Genomic DNA, 19,183 nt, shown 5'->3' with positions numbered 1-19,183 from the left:
TATATATATATATATATACATACATACAAACATATGTATGTATCTATATACAGTTGATGTTATATGATTATTTGTGAGTCATACATAAATATATATATATATATATATATCTACATATAGCTGTCTATCTGTCTACATTTACAGATATATATCTGTCCATATGTCCATGCATGTTCGGCTCATATTTTGGCTTGTTCTTCATTCTCTTGGCAATTGTCATGGATGATCGCAGCATTGAAGTCAGTAACTAGTGCCAACACTTTTATGTTTCAGACTTCATCTCCTTCTACATATGTGTTCTAATACATATAACTGTGTAATTAGCAACATTTTAAGTGTATTAGAGAATTAGTTGACATATATCCCTATGTGTACCCACAGTGTGGCATACTTTGTCCAGACTTCTTGCATTAACAGGTTGTATGGTATGATATTAATACATTTCCTGCACTGTTGATTTATTGTGCTGGATGATATGTTTGTAAAAACATCAGGTTATGTATATCTGCCATTGTTTAGTGGTAAATCACTTTGTGTAGGGTCCTGGGTTCGAGCCTTGGAGAGGCAGATTATTTTGTTGCTGGGCAGAACAAGGGACGTTGGATACAGAGTGATTAAGGCACTTTTAAGCAGTTGTAATCAGGTTTGCGCGTGTTTGCGTGCCAGTAAGCACTGCCAACCTCTGCTTATGTTTTCTTACAGTCAGTTAGCTTTGAAATTTCTCAACCTGTGTAGGCATAGCTTACTCCAGCGCAAACCCGTGCAAACCTGCGCAAACTCGCTTACTGCTGCTTAAAAGTGCTTACTGCCAATTACCCCCACGCTGATTTCTTTAAAAGAAAAGAAAAAGGGGTTGATAGGAAAGTGGTGAAAAATGGGGCACAAAGATGGAAAAAACACTAGGGAAAATAGCTAGGCATGTGCAGGAAGGATATAGGAAAGGTCCATAGCTGCCCATTTCTTCTACAGCAACAGCTGTGCATATACACTAAATTTGCAGGTATATTTGGAGCCTCAATCCCCTGGGAGAGGGGTGAGGACAACATATATTCATTGTGATGCCAATTAGACCAGATTACATGTGTCCAGTGGACACGTGTGCAAAATGGACAGCTATGTATGGGGCGAGATTTTTTTGTGGGAACAGATTGCCCTTTCTTTTTTCAGGTGAGAGTGGGATGTTGGGAAGGGGTAGCAGGTATATTTGGGGAGGTAGGTTGGGTAGTTTAACAGACAAGACACACAAGATGCATACATGGCCGGTATATGACACATGTGGGGGGTAAACACCTTGGACGGGGAGGGGTGTTTGGAAGTTGCAAGCCTATGATCCCACAACTGGAAAGAGTGGGACTGAGGTCCCCACCCATGGGGAGTCACCATTGCACCTTCATGGCCCTTAAGGTGGCTGTGCTGGTGGCTGTGTAGGAGGGGCAGGCTCACCCTCTAATAGCGCCACTCGGCCCTCAAGCTGGCGAAGTCCGCTCTCGATATTCCAGATCAAGCTCCCTATGCATCACTGCCTAGACTTGTTGATGGGTAACAAGTTCCCTTCCGTGCCCACTCTGAGAGGGGGCAAACCCCATCCCCTGCAGTGTTTCCACCCAAAGGTGGTGCAGGGCCCACGGAGGAGGAGGTCCCAGGCTGGGCCCCAGATGTTCTGGTGCCCTGTGCCATGGCAGGCTGAGGTGGGACAAATGTGTCCGCTGGGACCGGCCTTCCCATACGAGCTGTGTTGTCGCAGGTTTATGACAGATATGGGTTAGTAACAGTCAACAGCATTCAGGATTTGTTATAACAGCATTCATAGGTATTCCCATTAACCCAAAACACCAGATTTAACATAGTTGCAGAGCAAGCAGAACACATGCCTATATGGAACAACAGTGGCCATTACAGGAGCATGCAGGTTTCATTAAAGGCAAAAGGCCACCAATACTGGTGTATTTTAACATGGCACATGCATAGAAACAAATGTGAATATTTATAAACCATTAGGACATATGTTCCAACAAAAGTTTGGAGTGTACACATACCAGTTGAGGAGTGTCATTGGGTTATTTTGCACATATGGTAGGGGTGAGAGAGATTGAGAGAGTTAAATTAACAACTAATATATTCTTGCATAATCCAAAACACCCAAAAAGTGAACGGTACCTCACAAATGTATAAAAAAAACCCAAACGAAGGAAACACGCTCCAATAATTAATCCAGTAAAGTAAAAACAATAGTAGATTTTATTCCAAAGTTTTTCAGACGGTAAGCGCTTTCACAATAACACAGTATTGCTTCATCAGACGGTCTGATGAAGCAATACTGTGTTATTGTGAAAGCGCTGACCATCTGAAAAACTTTGGAATAAAATCTACTATTGTTTTTACTTTACTGGATTCATTATTGGAGCGTGTTTCCTTCGTTTGGGGTTTTTAATATAACCTTGTAATTTTCACAACATTCTTAGTCACTGCAGTGATCTTTCCCTTACATGTATTATTACACTACCCAATGGCCTTATATTGTACACTGGTATGTTTATAGCTTATTATATACGTGATCTGTGTCTTACATACAGGCGTGACAGGCTGCAGGTGTTAATGCAATGAGAATTGCTGTCATACACTTTGGGTGAGGTGCTAGATTGACAGGTTTGGTTTCATATACATTCTCTGACTATGTACACGTTTGACTATCAGTTATATGTCATTGACAGCTGCCTACATTTCTTGGATCATCACACTGAATTTTCAGGGGAACAGTGTACCAGGCTGGTGACATGGGCCATTTATCTGGACATGCTGGACATATTGGAACAGTTGTGGGGTATGAATATGCATACAACTTTCAATTTGTACATTCTAGCAAATTCTGTACAGTTGTTGGGTGTAATTATGCATACAGCTTTCTATCTGAACATTGTAACAAAATCTGTACAGTTGAGGGGTATGATTATGCATGCAACTTAGTAGCACTCCCAGGATTCAAACCCCTGCTGAGTGTGACAAAAAATTATAGCTAAAATCACAGTACATTGTGCTATCAGGGAATTGATGTAAAGCTTTTGACTGTTTTCTATCTAAATCTCCCTAACTTGTACAATATGACTGACCTCTTGGCACTTCCAACATTGTTATGCAGGACTTCATACACATTTTATCTGCATATCATGGTGTGGGTGACACTACTTAAGATACAACAGTACTATTTATAGTATGGAACAGATCACCAACATATGAGGGAAGAGTAAACAGAGGCACTCCAGTGGTTATACCTTTATTCACAGATTATTACACATTTATTTCTACTGGTACAACACTTTGTAAGGCACTTCTATTTATTTGTTATGACAGTGCATGCAGACTTATTACTAACCTGCCTCGCAATGCAGCCTTTGCAGCCTAGCATCATGGGCTTGCTGGTTCGCAGCCTGCTCATCTGCAGTTGTCAGAGAAATACAGTGATATTTATCCATACCTATCCATAGTGTACACAAGCTAGACAATTATTTACTACTTAGTAGAATGAGTACTTAGTACTGGGGCATTGGGCATCTGCCAAGACTCCTGGATCCACTGTTCCAGTACATCCCCCCTCTCCACTTCAGGTCAGCATGGTGGTGCCTGACCTGCTCACCAGTCTGGGGGATACCTGTGGCACTGGTGAGGTCATGGGTGAGACTGTCCCAGGCCTCCGTTTTATACTGCAAGACCTGGTACTTGCCCTGCAGTAGTCTCTGCTCATGGTGTTTTACCAGGAGCCATACCATGATTTTTGACTCCTGGATGCCCCAGCACTGCATTCTAAATTGAGTGCCTTCACCCACATCAGCCATTCTGCCTGCAGTAGGAAGCTACAACCAGTTATGAGAAGTATCCCCACCTGTGGGGTTTAAATACAGCCAATTTCCAGCACTTTCCCATGGTTGGCCAGTTTTGAAAACGCTAAGCTATGGGCACACCTGCTTACATAAGGTTGGCATGGCTTAAAGAGGTATATGTGTCTGGTATTCATGATTCTACACTTCTACTACTTCTACACTACACTGGGTTGAACACGGGCCTTTGGGTACAGAGTGATTAAGGCACTTTAAAGAAGTTGTAAGCGGGCTTGCATGGGTTTGTGCGATGGTAAGCACTGCTAACATCCGGTTACAGTTTCTTACACTCAGTTAGCTTCTACTTTGCTTAATCTGTGTAGGCAATGCTTACCCCCACACAAATGCACTTAAACATGCTTACTACTGCTTATTTGTGCTTAAACCTGCTCACTAGTGCCTTATTCATTATGACACTGACACTTCACATGTGCATTTAATGCAGTACTCCAGTTCACATTTAAATGTTATTCTGTAGGTTGTACAGCAAAAAGATGTAAAAATATGTTCATATACAGATTTCACATGGAAAATGGTATGTGCTACAGTGGGACTCGAACTGGGAAATCCCATTCATTAGGCGGATGCTCTAAACACTACACTATTGCTGTGCTGCTTCATTTGCATATATATATTCCTTGTTATCCTCTTCAGCCTTTTCAGCTGCTTTAACTGTATCTAAGCGATAGGCAAACCCACGCACCTATGGCTAGCTGTACTCGGGGTTTAAAAAAATAAATAAAAGGGTTTATTCATTTTATTTATATGTTCTGTTGCTGTTGAACACATGGGACTGTTGGTGGGGATATGCAGACACCTATGAGCAGTCTCGCTCATTTATTTCCAGTTTCTGCTGCTCTACTTTACAGGGGCATGTTTATTCTGAGAGCTCTGCTCTCAGACACACCCCCTGAACTCGTCCATGCTCCATGTAGGATTAGGAGGTCAGGCAGCGCTCCTTCATTAATATGCATGGTGCGCTGCCGTCCTCTTCCTAAACTGCCGCTTTCCTGCAGGACCAGATTAGTCCTGCACAGAAGATTAGTAAATCCAAGGGAAAGTACCAGAAATCAGAAAATAATGGTATAACATGATAATGAAAGAAATTTTATTATCTATATCTTTATCTATCTGTCTATATAATTTATATATATATATATATATATATATATATATATATATATATATATATATATATATATATATATAGCCATGGGCTGAATTTTCTGATATAAGAAAAAAGGAGGAAAAAAGAAAGTGAAGGTTGGAAAAGCAGTTGGAATGCTAAGATTTTAAGCGGTGGTTGACATTAAATAAATTTGCATTGAAAGGATTATTAAAAGCAAAGAAGGAGACAATCCATAGGATTCATTAACAATCGTGTGAAGCCTTCCTGATGTAAGCATGTTAGCGTGATGTGCAGCAGTACTAATCAAATATGCATGCTGCTCATCACACCTACATGTTTGCTGGCACCTTTTCATGGCCAGCAATAGTATTCGCAGCCATGGAAATGTGATTGCAAGCATGAGCACTGAATGTAAACAAAATAGCTTGCTTATAGGCAAAGATCATAAACGAGTATGCAGTGTAGCCCAGAAGTATTAAGGTCAAGTACAGTGAAAGAATACTGTTGGAGGGGAAGCAATATGGGAGAATTGTACAAAAATAATAATTGTTTTATACTGCATCACTAATTAATGCGGAAGGGGAAATGTGTAAAATGTACTCATATATTGCAGGCAAATGTGCTGAAGTGTCTTAAGAATCATTTCTGACATAAATCCTGCAATAGTGATGTAATGGCAATTAATGACAATGACAATACCTGAATTACGCACATAAAAATGGACATGCTAACAAACAATGTGATAGGGATATAAAGCTGTAGAGTAACAAAGGGGAGTGAAAATTAATTAAAGGCTGAGTTGAGATAACAGCAAGGACAGACGATACATTATGATGATGAATGCATAGACTGCAGGCATTGCATATAAGATATTTAATCCAGGGCATTTATGTACTCAAACTGATACCACTGCTGTATTCTCCACATCAACATGTATACACAAGAACAAATATACCTTACAGCTGTAATGTCAGGTACATCAGAAATAGACATGGTTTTGCAATGAAATGAAAATGATACCCATAGGAAAGGGTGTATTACTTACAAACGTGTAATAGACAAGTGTTATATAGTGATGTGAATGCTAACTGAAATTACACATAACAGTAACATAACACCCATTCAACAGCACGGACACACAAGAAAGCATTGTAACAGAGGACCAATCATAGTCTCTGATGGTCTGGCAGCATGCCATACAGTAATAAATGTTTATGGAATCTCTCATCTGCCATTAAGCTCTATAGCACAATTAAAACAATTGCAGTAATAAATGTCTGGATGAAAACATGCAATACAGAGCATAATTATCTTGGGAATAGGTAATGCCTGTGAGAAATTAATGACATAATAACATTGGCATCATGTCATTTTGAACACATGCCAGTACAGACATCATAGAGATGCGTAATCATGGGTGTCACAGAAATACACATATTGGTCATGTCATGAAGAACAAACACCCCTGAAGGGCATACAACACTTTCCTGTCACAAGGTGTATGGATACCCTACCTTACCTGAAAATGGTGGCCCTACATCTGTGCTGTAACAGTTGTTTGTATGTAAGCCACTGTTGCATGACAGGCAAATTTTACCAGACTCAAATCCCTGTCTATTACTAAAGGATTTCTCCAGAGCTATGCATTGACTGCATGGACCACATCATATAGCAATGGAGGCTTTCATAAATAACTGAACTGAATGTGTGCATTAAGAAATGAGCTACAAATATAATATAAGCAATTGGATTTAGTCAGAATGCTAGAAAAGAGCTACACATGTTACTGTCCACACAGCAGTGAGCAATATAGTCTCAATGCTTCTTTGACAAGAAAGCTGTTTCCATCCTGCAGTACACACACTGTCCCAGAATTGAACCGCAGTCTATTTGTGTAGGTATGCTATACAAGCCAGTACATAATGCAAATGCCACAGGGGTGCTTACAGCATGACATGCCCCAAATAACAACTTCACTGCCATGCAATCACAACCTGTGATGATATATCATTACCTAACATACAAATGGATAAGAATAACTAAATACAATGGTGTTTATGTAATATCAGTGCATTCATGTAATGCTGCACTTTCAGGAATTGAACAGCAAGCTATGTGACTATACTGACTAATAACATGTGGATGAACCACAAGCACCACAGCATAGGTTTTTAACACAACTTTGACACTCCACCTATTTTAGATTATTACATCACATATATATGTTGTAAATAATCTCTGAGATGAAAGGAGTGGTGGAGGTCTCTCACACTGTAAATGTACACATTGTAATTATGGTGGATGCCATTCATACATTACAGTATAAGGCCCAACAATTCTATCATGCACTGAATGTGGATGTTGAACACATGAGCATTTCATACTAGAAAACAGATGATATATTAAAGGATGACTACACTATGGTTGAAGTATCATTACGATTGTGAGATATGTCAGTATGTGAAGGCATTGCATCATGCATCATTGCTGCAAGGGATATGTCTGTAATTGTTGTACTAAGACAACAACATACAGAATGTCATCTCATTCCCTCATTCCAGAGGATAACACTTCTTACATATGTTGTGTAAGGAAAATGTAATCACATGTTATCATTACTCAGACTAAAAGCATTGCTATGTGAGAAATTATCATAGCATTTGTAAGAGACATCAACATCTATATGTGTACACAGCAAATGTGTTTAACAACAGTGTTAGCAGCATGAAATGTCATAATAAGACTGACACAACATAGTCTAAGTGATAATGGCTGGATTTGAACTAACTACCCAAGATCACAAGCTAAAAATTAGTGCCTGAATCACAAGCACCACATGATTTTGTTTATTATGTATATATTTGACATTTGATAACCGGGTTGATCCAGCTGGGCCTGAAGTCCATTTTTAGTGGAGACTCAATGAGAAAAATCTCCAGTGTAAATACATGCAGTATTGAAAAGTGCAGTTTGAGAATATACAATGCAAACTATAACATATTATTTTATGTTAGCATACAGAAGAAGTACAAGCAGTTTCCTAAAGCAAAGACATTGTGTACATGGTGGTCAGGCAGAAGGTGACAATGATAATATACAGTTGTAACAAGGCAATACTGTTATAAAAACAGACATATATACAAGTTTTGGTTACAAGTAAAGTACAAATATTTACATAACTTTTAGCTACAACTGAGTGAGAGTAATAGTAATGATTTGAGAGAAAATAGGAATTATTACAGTAGCATTCATTTTGACAGTTGTGGCTAGAGTATGGCCTAAAGAATCAATGGTTTCTTTAAGTAATGTTTAGAAAATTGTACTCAGTAGACTACAAACAATATGCCTAGCTGCAACTTTGTGTTGCAAGGAATTTATGGTTGTGAAAGGTGGGATTAGGGGATGGTTGAGTCATCTAGCAGTTTAGAGTGTTTATTCAAAATAAAAGTTTATTGAGCACACACTCAGCTAACTGTAAACACCCCTTCTCACACACAAGTTCCACATATTGAGCACTGAGTCTTCTACCTATCTAGTTAAAAAATGTAGAAAGATCTGTGTTAATTGCAAGTGCCACAGTAGAAGTCTGACTCTTAAGGAGAAAGAATGCACTTTTGTCAGGATGACCCCCATCTGTGTGCTTCAGTAAAAAGCCGGATAAAAGAGCTATGTACACACTGAAAATCTATTCTCTTCAGGAAAAGAGATACAACACAAAGTGTTTTACACACAGAGAAATCTCCCATGTTGAGCATCAAACTTCTCACCTAAATAGTTGCACAATGTAGAAAGCACTGTATTAATCACAAGCACCACAGGAGAAGTCTAAGTCTTAAGGGGACAGAGTTCACTTTTGTCAGGATGGCATTATCATGTGTTTCACAAAAAATGGGACAAGGCAGCTGTATGCACATTTAAATGCACTCTGTTCAGGGGAAATGGATACAGTACCAAGGATTACACACACATACACACAGCTTTCCCCTGTTGAACATCAAATGTCCTACCTATCTAGTTACACAAAGTGGAAAGCACAGTATTAATCACAATGCCACACTAGGTGTCTAACTTTTAATGGGACAGAGTACAGTTTTGTCAGGATTAACTCATCGGTCTGTTTCATAGAAGATGTTTCAGTAAAAAGTGGAATAAGGGAGTTGTGTGAAGAGTTGAATGTATTCTTTCTTAGAGGAAGTATCAGCAACTACAATTACACACATGCTAACGCACAAACACGCACATATACACACACACACACACACACACACACACACACACACACACACACACACACACACACATTTCACATATTGGGCATCAAATCTCCTACTAATCCAGTTACACAATCTAGAGAGCACTGTATTAGTTACAAGTGCCACAGGAGAACTCTGACTCTTAACGGTTGAGAGTGCTCTTTTGTCAGGATGACCTCATCAGTGTATTTCATAGAGGATAAATGTAATTTCTCAGGGGAAGTGGATATAACACCAAGTGCTACACATTCTCTCAGAGACACACACAACTGGATCATGGTCAAATGAAGCCCAAGGCAGGGTAATGGATGGGCACCCCTCCACAGCAGGTCTCTGTCACAGCAGCCCCCCTGCAGCCATTCCAGTGTCCCATTACTTAGCTATTTCTCCCCAGTTACCATAAACACTGCTCAGACCTGTCAGTGCACATACTATTTTCTTCTTTACTTCTGAAATGATTACAGATATTTGGATTTAATTTAAAACTTTTATTTCAAATTTTATCGAACAAAATCTGATAGCCATTTGCTAAATAAACAATACAGTCTCACAATGAAAACAGACTTAGCGTGAACAGTAAACTTTCTGCCCGTGAAACTCACAATCATTTAAACAGCAATGAAACCCACATTCAAAAAATGCGTCTAGCCAGTGGTGGATTTAGTTTACTTTTGGGCTGCTTTCAAATCATAGGCTCCTTGCACACATTTTCAAGACCACACATACATGGATGTGTTCATTGATTCACCTTCCTGGTTATATTAAATTGCATTAAATTACATTAAATTATATTTCTTGTATAATACAGCACAATTGCTAAAATGTGTTTTAAATTGGTAATTTAGAACCTTTTTTCAGTAAGAAATGAAACAAAATGTGTGAACCAATAATGAAAAAACTAACCATTTCAGATCATTTCAACCATAAAGTTCACTCAAATTTCTGTCATTACAGTTCACCAATATCAATTAATATGCACAATCTCTGCAGAAGTAAAAGTCATCTGAATAATTTCACATTAAAGAGATATGTAATCAATGAAGAGGTTGCTACTGGCAAACAGCTTTACATTTCAATGTTTCACAGTGCTGGCCTTAGGCATAGGCTAACAAGGCAGCTGCCTATGGTGCCGGTCTAGCAGAAGCACTACTCCAGTAATCTGGGTGGTGTAGCTAGACCAGAATGGGAGCACTTGGTGGTGTTGGGGGTGGCCGCTGTGGATCCCTTTTGTCTAGGGCACCAGCTGACCAAAGGCTGGACGTGCACTCATCTACAATTCCAGTGCCTGCTGCTGTTGAAGAATTAAATGCCTGTGTTTCGTTTAAAAAAGTTGGTAAACTGGGAATATTGCAAAAGAGAATGGCTGGTAAACCAACAAGTTCATAGTTACTAGTTATTTCATCCAAAGGAAGACACTCTGGAGTGCATCTCCTTAAAGTGCACTGCAGTATCAACAATCCATCCAAATGGTGTGAAAATAGAACCCACAGCCTTCTGTATACCTACTATTGTGTTACATTGATACATTCAGCCTTCTCACATCTCCTTTCAACATCAGTGCTATCATGTATGTGTCACAATATCAGGACTTCAGCTAATGCCACAGGAAGGGAGAAGGGCCCATGGAACAGCAGAGATGCTTTCATTGTTCACTCTGCACACACAATTAATATTTATCTAATTTCAGGTGACTTATCTGTCTGTCAGTTTCAGTCAGTACTGACCTTACCTGAATTTTCCACAGCAATACCTTCATACATCAAATGAGTGTCAAGATTTATTATGACCACCCTCAGTCAAATGGTCTGGGAATAAATTTTGAAACCTGCATCACCTGTGCTGTTTCTTTAAGCTCAATACCTTTACACATTATGCCACAGATATATGAATGTGGCACCTCTAAGTTCTTCACTCAGGACTGCCCAAACTGTTGAGGGACATGCAACAATGTTAGTCTTCATTTCAATATTGATGGCAGTCCAAATAAAATGTATTAGTTTTTACCTTGGGCAGTGAAATACCATTCACTGCTATTGACAATTGCCATTTAATGGAGTGCAATGCCAAAGCGTGTGCAAACGATAAAAGGAAAAAAAATGTTGATCAAATACTTCAAATGTACATTTTACATGTTTAAGCAACTTTGTTATCTTGCAACAGGAACACTCAAGAAGGGTAGTGAAAACAATCATTTAAGAGTATATTTGCCACAGACAAAAACATGCATGAGCAGGAGAAAAATGTTTAGATGTACTGATAATGTGACACTGTATCAAGTCACATTGAAAGTACAACAGAAACAACTTATGAAAGTTGTCATTTCTCATTTGACAGTAAATGTCTGGATGAATGGGATATTGCAAAAGTTAGGATACCAATGTAATCACAAAATATTAATTAATTCCCTCCAGTGGAGCTATTTTGAGTTTGTACTGTAACTCCCAGCAGGCGTGGCCTGAGTCTTTTAAATATTAAGTCATTGCCTCACGGTTTAAATAAATGTTCATATCTCTAGAACTATAAGTGTTACTGGAAAAATGTTAAATGGCAGACTGTTCAGCACAAGGTAACATTTACTAAGATTGCATTTATTCAAATCTAGGTCTTAAACCAGATCTTACAAGGCACAGTAACCACAATAAACCTGAATTATGCAATGTATAAATGGCTTACAATAGCTCAATAACCCTTCAGGCAACACACATACTGCCAGCAGCATTTTCTTCATACAACTGTGAACTTCCATTTGAGGCTAAGCACATGATTGTATATTTAAAGAAATATGAAATTTATTACATTTCAAATAAATAGCAAACAAATAATATTCAATATCCCTTTATCTGTATTACATAGAGGCCAAGTATACATACAATTGTGTTTGCCACTGCAATGTAGAGAGCACAGTTTTGGAGTTATTAATGTAAATATGAACAAGCAATATTTAATGCCTAGAGGTGCAGTAGGATGTAAATGCAAAAACAACTGTGGCATCTCTTGACTATAATGAGTTAAACAAAGACTGCAAACACTGCAGGTGCATTCCTTTCTTTCTTTTGACTTTCTTTCTTTCTTTTTGGTGACTCATTTCCATATCTATGGTTTCTTAATAGCAATTATGTAGCTGTTTTATTGCATGTGTAATTTTTATTAGTGTTTAAATTACTCCCTTGAATATGAATAACTTTTCTTCCTAAGGGTCAATAACTGTAGCCATTAAAGTCATTATTTGAATATTAGGAATGTCAGTTTCCTAAATCAGTCAATGTATTTTTAGACTTTTTGGTAAGTCTTTTCTCCCTCATCTATCTACAGTAGTTGTGTGAGGGAGAAGAGATATATACACCCTCAGTGATGTACATCAAATAGGGGAGACTGTGAAAGCTGATTTTTCTGCAGTGAGAGTAATGATAGATAGCTGCAAGCTATTATGGAGGAATACTTCTCAATGATCATTCTTGCATTGCTACGGTGTGTGCATGTAATCATGTTGGTCCTTGCACCATGTTTACATTCCTTACATTCAGTGCAGATTGTGGTATTCAGGAATGATAATGATTTCACACATCCTTTGCATACTCACAGTGCTCACAGGGCTGACTCTACACTATATAAAGGTAGTCTTGTAGCTAATTCCCTTGTATCATACTGGAGAGACTGTTTTGATCCAGAAAGCTTGATACTGCTAATAAAACAGAACTTTTGGAGAATTATCTATTTTCTTCACTGCTGTATTGTCAAGGTATGTTGCTATTTCTTACATTATGCTTTTAGTTTAACATTAAAAGGTGAATTGTACTGAATGCAAAAAGCATTTTTATGTTAATTGTCTGCATTACAAATAAGTATATGACAGAATGCTATATGACCTATTTTTTAGTGAGTATTTAATTTGATGTTTCTATAGTTATTGCAGATGAGTGTATTGTAACTTTGTAGGAAGGTCTGGCATTTTTACATAAGGTAGCCGAAAAAGAAAAATGTAATCTCTTTTTGGCTTTCTACCTGATTGCCCTCCACAGGAGTGGAGATGGAACTTATGATAGTTTTGCCTTATATTTCTAATGGCATATTTTAAATTGTTATTCTCGATGCTGCAATGTATTACACAGTTAAACATGTGTTATCTGCAGTACAGAACTGTTATATATCATTATTGATATCTTATTTAGAAAAAAAATGTTTTTTGTGTGGGAGGGGGTTGTCTTAACATGTATGTAGTCAAAGAGAGCTGAAAATTATGTCATTATCTAGGCCTTATGTCACCATTGAGCTTTTCTGTTAGGGAGAGGTAGAGTGACCAATCTGTCTGAGGCAGGGTATGGCAGGGTGGCGGCAATTGTCTGAGAACAGGTTGCTACCTCGGGGGGATTGTCTGAGAACAGGTGGCTACCTCAGTGGGGGGGTCTGCTACTAAACCACCACTAACTGAAACAGAAGAGTTTCTGTCCACTGACAGAGATCCAGATAGCTCCGTACAGGATTCCCACAGAATATGACAATGGTGCAGATGTGGATGACAGACCCAGAGTGTCACAAACAGACCTTACAGACCTTTCAGGTATGCAAAATATAAGTACACTCGAAAATTGTATAGAAATCCAACAGACCATAAAAATAGACTCCGCGTGTGCAGACCACAATCTTCTTTAATAACCAAAAGTAAAATTCAGTAGATTCAGCGCTATCGTCTGCTGCAAGCAGACTTCATCAGAATAATGAATACACAGTTCCTCTCCTTTTTATATTCTTGTGTTAAAACAATTTACTACATAATTGTAATTGATAATTAATTAAATCTGTGAATTGAAACAATTATAACACTAATATTCCGTAAATGCATCACTTCCTTGTATGGTCATGCCACAAAAGGCAGGAAGTGTATGTAAACATAAATCTTTAAAATGCATGCTTTTCTAAATGCTTTGCAACATACCATTCAGAAATTCCTTTCCTGTTTTTTTCCTTCCAAAGCAAATTAATGCTTAAATTAAATTATTTACACGGTTTTCTATTTTCTTTAGTAATATGTAATATAATGTAAATATACAAGTATAAAATGTACATGTTCACATAATATATAATTAAATATATGCACATAAAGTATATTACTGACAATTATTTACAAAATTCATTTATAGGAACTTGTTTTGGTATGATAAATTTACAATTATTTCATACTTATGACATGTAGTTCATGTAATAAACTATAAAATTATTCATTAAAATTTTCAATAAAAATATCACCCTTCTTGATAATACCTATTATATAGTGTATTAACTTCTCATTATATTTTATTTTAATTAATTTTCTTATCTATTTAAAAGAAGTTTAAGAAAAGTCCTTCATCATTTCATTGTTAAAAATTATTATTAGACATTTGTTGTCGAATATAATATTAAAATTATCAAATAATGTTCTAATTTTCATTATTTATAACAGGAAAATCTCACCAAAGAACTAGACTATATAAAAATGTAAAACTCAAATATAGAATTGCTGTGACATAAATAACAGTGTATAATTTACATGAGTTTTATATGAAATATGAAATTGATTTATGTTGGTATGTAACCAAAAACACTGATGCAAAAGGTCTGATGCAAACAGTAATATAGGGTGGAATTAATAATAGTATCGCCTATAATACTTTAGGTTACATAATATAAAGTATAATTATGTACATTATATATGCCTTCATTACAAATATGTTACTTGAATTAACATGTTTTTTGTTGCTTATTTGTTGATTATACTTCTAAATCCTTGAGGCCTTATCTATTAATATGGGTTTAATACTTATATATTCATTAAGCCCTGGAGGGGTATTTGATCTTAACAATAATTGCCATCTCATTTCTTTCTGCAACAAAACATTTTTAATGTTACCCCCCCTGGTGTCCTTTTTAACAATTTCCACAATTCCAAACTTAAAATCTGTAAAACTTTCACATTCCAAAGAATGTTTAAACAAGGCGTTGGTCTCCTTTCTCCTTTTAATATCGTGGGTATGTTCGTAAATTCTCTCTCTGAGAGTCCTCTCAGTCTTACCCACGTAAAACGAGTCACATTTAGAACAAGTAGCCAAATATACCAACATCCTGCTCCTGCAGTTACCTTTGCTAAATGTTATCTTACTTTTTAAACTATTCTGGAGTGTGATTTCTACTAATGAATTAATATATGCACACTGCCTGCATCTGCCACATTTTGTGGTGCCTTTCTTTTGGTCATTATTGTTTACCTCGGCCTCAAAGATTCTTTTAAAGTTTTTTGCAGTTTTATATGTAAAATTTGTTTTTTTTCCAACCACTTCATAAATATCTTTGTTAGTTTTAAAGTACTCCAATTATTTCTTATAATCCCAGTAAAACAATCTGAAAGCCATTATATTCAACAATGCACGCACTATTGTAATCTATCTTTTCATCAGTGTTAGGTGTTATTGGGGATAAATCTTTCACCTAATGGTTTGAATTTTATACCCATCCCTGATATACTTCTGTTAAAATGTCACCTACAAATTGTGTTGGAATGCCCCTTTCTATAAATTTTTCCAATAAAAGGAAAGTCTTTCTCCAAGTCTTGTTTTTGGGAAGTCATTAGTGCAATCCTTACAGCTTGACCCTTGACTATACTTTTTCTTTTGATGTAAAGGGTGTTGGCTGTTGAATTACAAGTAACTATTACACCACGTTTCCTTTCGAAAAATGTTAGATTTAAAACCACTGGTGTGAAAATAGAACCCACAGCCTTCTGTATACCTACTATTGTGTTGCATTAATACATTCAGCCTTCTCACATCTCCTTTCAACATCAGTGCTATCATGTATGTGTCACAATATCAGGACTTCAGCTAATGCCACAGGAAGGGAGAAGGGCCCATGGAACAGCAGGGATGCTTTCATTGTTCACTCTGCACACACAATTAATATTTATCTAATTTCAGATGACTTATCTGTCTGTCAGTTTCAGTCAGTACTGACCTTACCTGAATTTTCCACAGCAATACCTTCATACATCAAATGAGTGTCAAGATTTATTATGACCACCCTCAGTCAAATGGTCTGGGAATAAATTTTGAAACCTGCATCACCTGTGCTGTTTCTTTAAGCTCAATACCTTTACACATTATGCCACAGAGATATGAATGTGGCACCTCTAAGTTCTTCACTCAGGACTGCCCAAACTGTTGAGGGACATGCAACAATGTCAGTCTTCATTTCAATATTGATGGCAGTCCAAATGAAATTTGTTAGTTTTTACCTTGGGCAGTGAAATACCATTCACTGCTATTGACAATTGCCATTTAATGGAGTGCAATGCCAAAGCATGTGCAAACGATAAAAGGAAAAAAAATGTTGATCAAATACTTCAAATGTACATTTTACATGTTTAAGCAACTTTGTTATCTTGCAACAGGAACACTCAAGAAGGGTAGTGAAAACAATCATTTAAGAGTATATTTGCCACAGACAAAAACATGCATGAGCAGGAGAAAAATGTTTAGATGTACTGATAATGTGACACTGTATCAAGTCACATTGAAAGTACAACAGAAACAACTTATGAAAGTTGTCATTTCTCATTTGACAGTAAATGTCTGGATGAATGGGATATTGCAAAAGTTAGGATACCAATGTAATCACAAAATATTAATTAATTCCCTCCAGTGGAGCTATTTTGAGTTTGTACTGTAACTCCCAGCAGGCGTGACCTGAGTCTTTTAAATATTAAGTCATTGCCTCACAGTTCAAATAAATGATCATATCTCTAGAACTATAAGTGTTACTAGAAAAATGTTAAATGGCAGACTGTTCAGCACAAGGTAACATTTACTAAGATTGCATTTATTCAAATCTAGGTCTTAAACCAGATCTTACAAAGCACAGTAACCACAGTAAACCTGAATTATGTAATGTATAAATGGCTTACAATAGCTCAATAACCCTTCAGGCAACACACATACTGCCAGCAGCATTTTCTTCATACAACTGTGAACTTCCATTTGAGGCTAAGCACATGATTGTATATTTAAAGAAATATGAAATGTATTACATTTCAAATAAATAGCATACAAATAATATTCAATATCCCTTTATCTGTACTACACAGAGGCCAAGTATACATACAATTGTGTTTGCCACTGCAATGTAGAGAGCACAGTTTTGGAGTTATTAATGTAAATATGAACAAGCAATATTTAATGCCTAGAGGTGCAGTAGGATGTAAATGCAAAAACAACTGTGGCATCTCTTGACTATAATGAGTTAAACAAAGACTGCAAACACTGCAGGTGCATTCCTTTCTTTCTTTTGACTTTCTTTCTTTCTTTTTGGTGACTCATTTCCATATCTATGGTTTCTTAATAGCAATTATGTAGCTGTTTTATTGCATGTGTAATTTGTATCAGTGTATAAACAACTCTCTTGAATATGAATAACTTTTCTTCCTAAGAGTCAATAAATGTAGCCATTAAAACCATTATTTGAATATTAGGAATGTCAGTTTCCTAAATCAGTCAATGTATTTTTAGACTTTTTGGTAAGTCTTTTCTCCCTCATATATCTACAGTAGTCATGTGAGGGAGGAGAGATATACACACCCTCAGTGATGTACATCAAATAGGGGAGACTGTGAAAGCTGATTTTTCTGCAGTGAGAGTAATGATAGACAGCTGCCAGCTATTATGGAGGAATGCTTCTCAATGATCATTCTTGCATTGCTATGGTGTGTGCATGTAATCATGTTGGTCCTTGCACCATGTTTACAATCCTTACATTCAGTGCAGATTGTGGTATTCAGGAATGATAATGATTTCACACATCATTTGCATACTCACAGTACTCACAGGGCTGACTCTGCACTATATAAAGGTAGTAGTGTAGCTAATTCCCTTGTATCATACTGGAGAGACTGTTTTGATCCAGAAAGCTTGATACTGCTAATAAAACAGAACTTTTGGAGAATTATCTATTTTCTACACTGCTGAATTGTCAAGGTATGTTGCTATTTCTTACATTATGCTTTTAGTTTAACATTAAAAGGTGAATTGTACTGACTGCAAAAAGCATTTTTTATGTTAATTGTCTGCATTACAAAAAAGTATATGACAGAATGCTATATGACCTATTTTTTTAGTGAGTATTTAATTTGATGTTTCTATAGTTATTGCAGATGAGTGTATTGTAACTTTGTAGGAAGGTCTGGCATTTTTACATAAGGTAGCTGAAAAAGAAAAATGTAATCTCTTTTTGGCTTTCTACCTGATTGCCCTCCACAGGAGTGGAGATGGAACTTATGATAGTTTTGCCTTATATTTCTAATGGCATATTTTAAATTGTTATTCTTGATGCTGCAATGTATTACACAGTTAAACATGTGTTATCTGCAGTACAGAACTGTTATATGTAATTATTGATATCTTATTTAGAAAAAAAATATTTTTTGTGTGGGAGGGGGTTGTCTTGACATGTATGTAGTCAAAGAGAGCTGAACATTATGTCATTATCTAGGCCTTAGGTCACCATGGAGCTTTTCTGTTAGGGAGAGGTAGAGTGACCAATCTGTCTAGGGTAGGATATGGCAGGGTGGCGGCAATTGTCTGAGAACAGGTTGCTACCTCAGGGGGGTTGTCTGAGAACAGGTGGCTACCTCAGTGGGGGGGTCTGCTACTAAACCACCACTAACTGAAACAGAAGAGTTTCTGTCCACTGTCAGTGATCCAGATAGCTCCGTACAGGATTCCCACAGAATATGACAATGGTGCAGATGTGGATGACAGACCCAGAGTCTCACAAACAGACCTTTCAGGTATGCAAAATGTAAGTGTCATTGTTATATCTTTATGTACGTATAGCTTAGATGTCTGATATATATATATATATATATATATATATATATATATATATATATATAGAGAGAGAGAGAG

Source organism: Protopterus annectens, chromosome 2.part1 (genome assembly GCF_019279795.1).
Source record: "Protopterus annectens isolate FY-2018-M chromosome 2.part1, PAN1.0, whole genome shotgun sequence".
In the NCBI taxonomy this organism is placed as follows: Eukaryota; Metazoa; Chordata; order Ceratodontiformes; family Protopteridae; genus Protopterus; species Protopterus annectens.
This window is presented reverse-complemented; position numbering follows the sequence as displayed.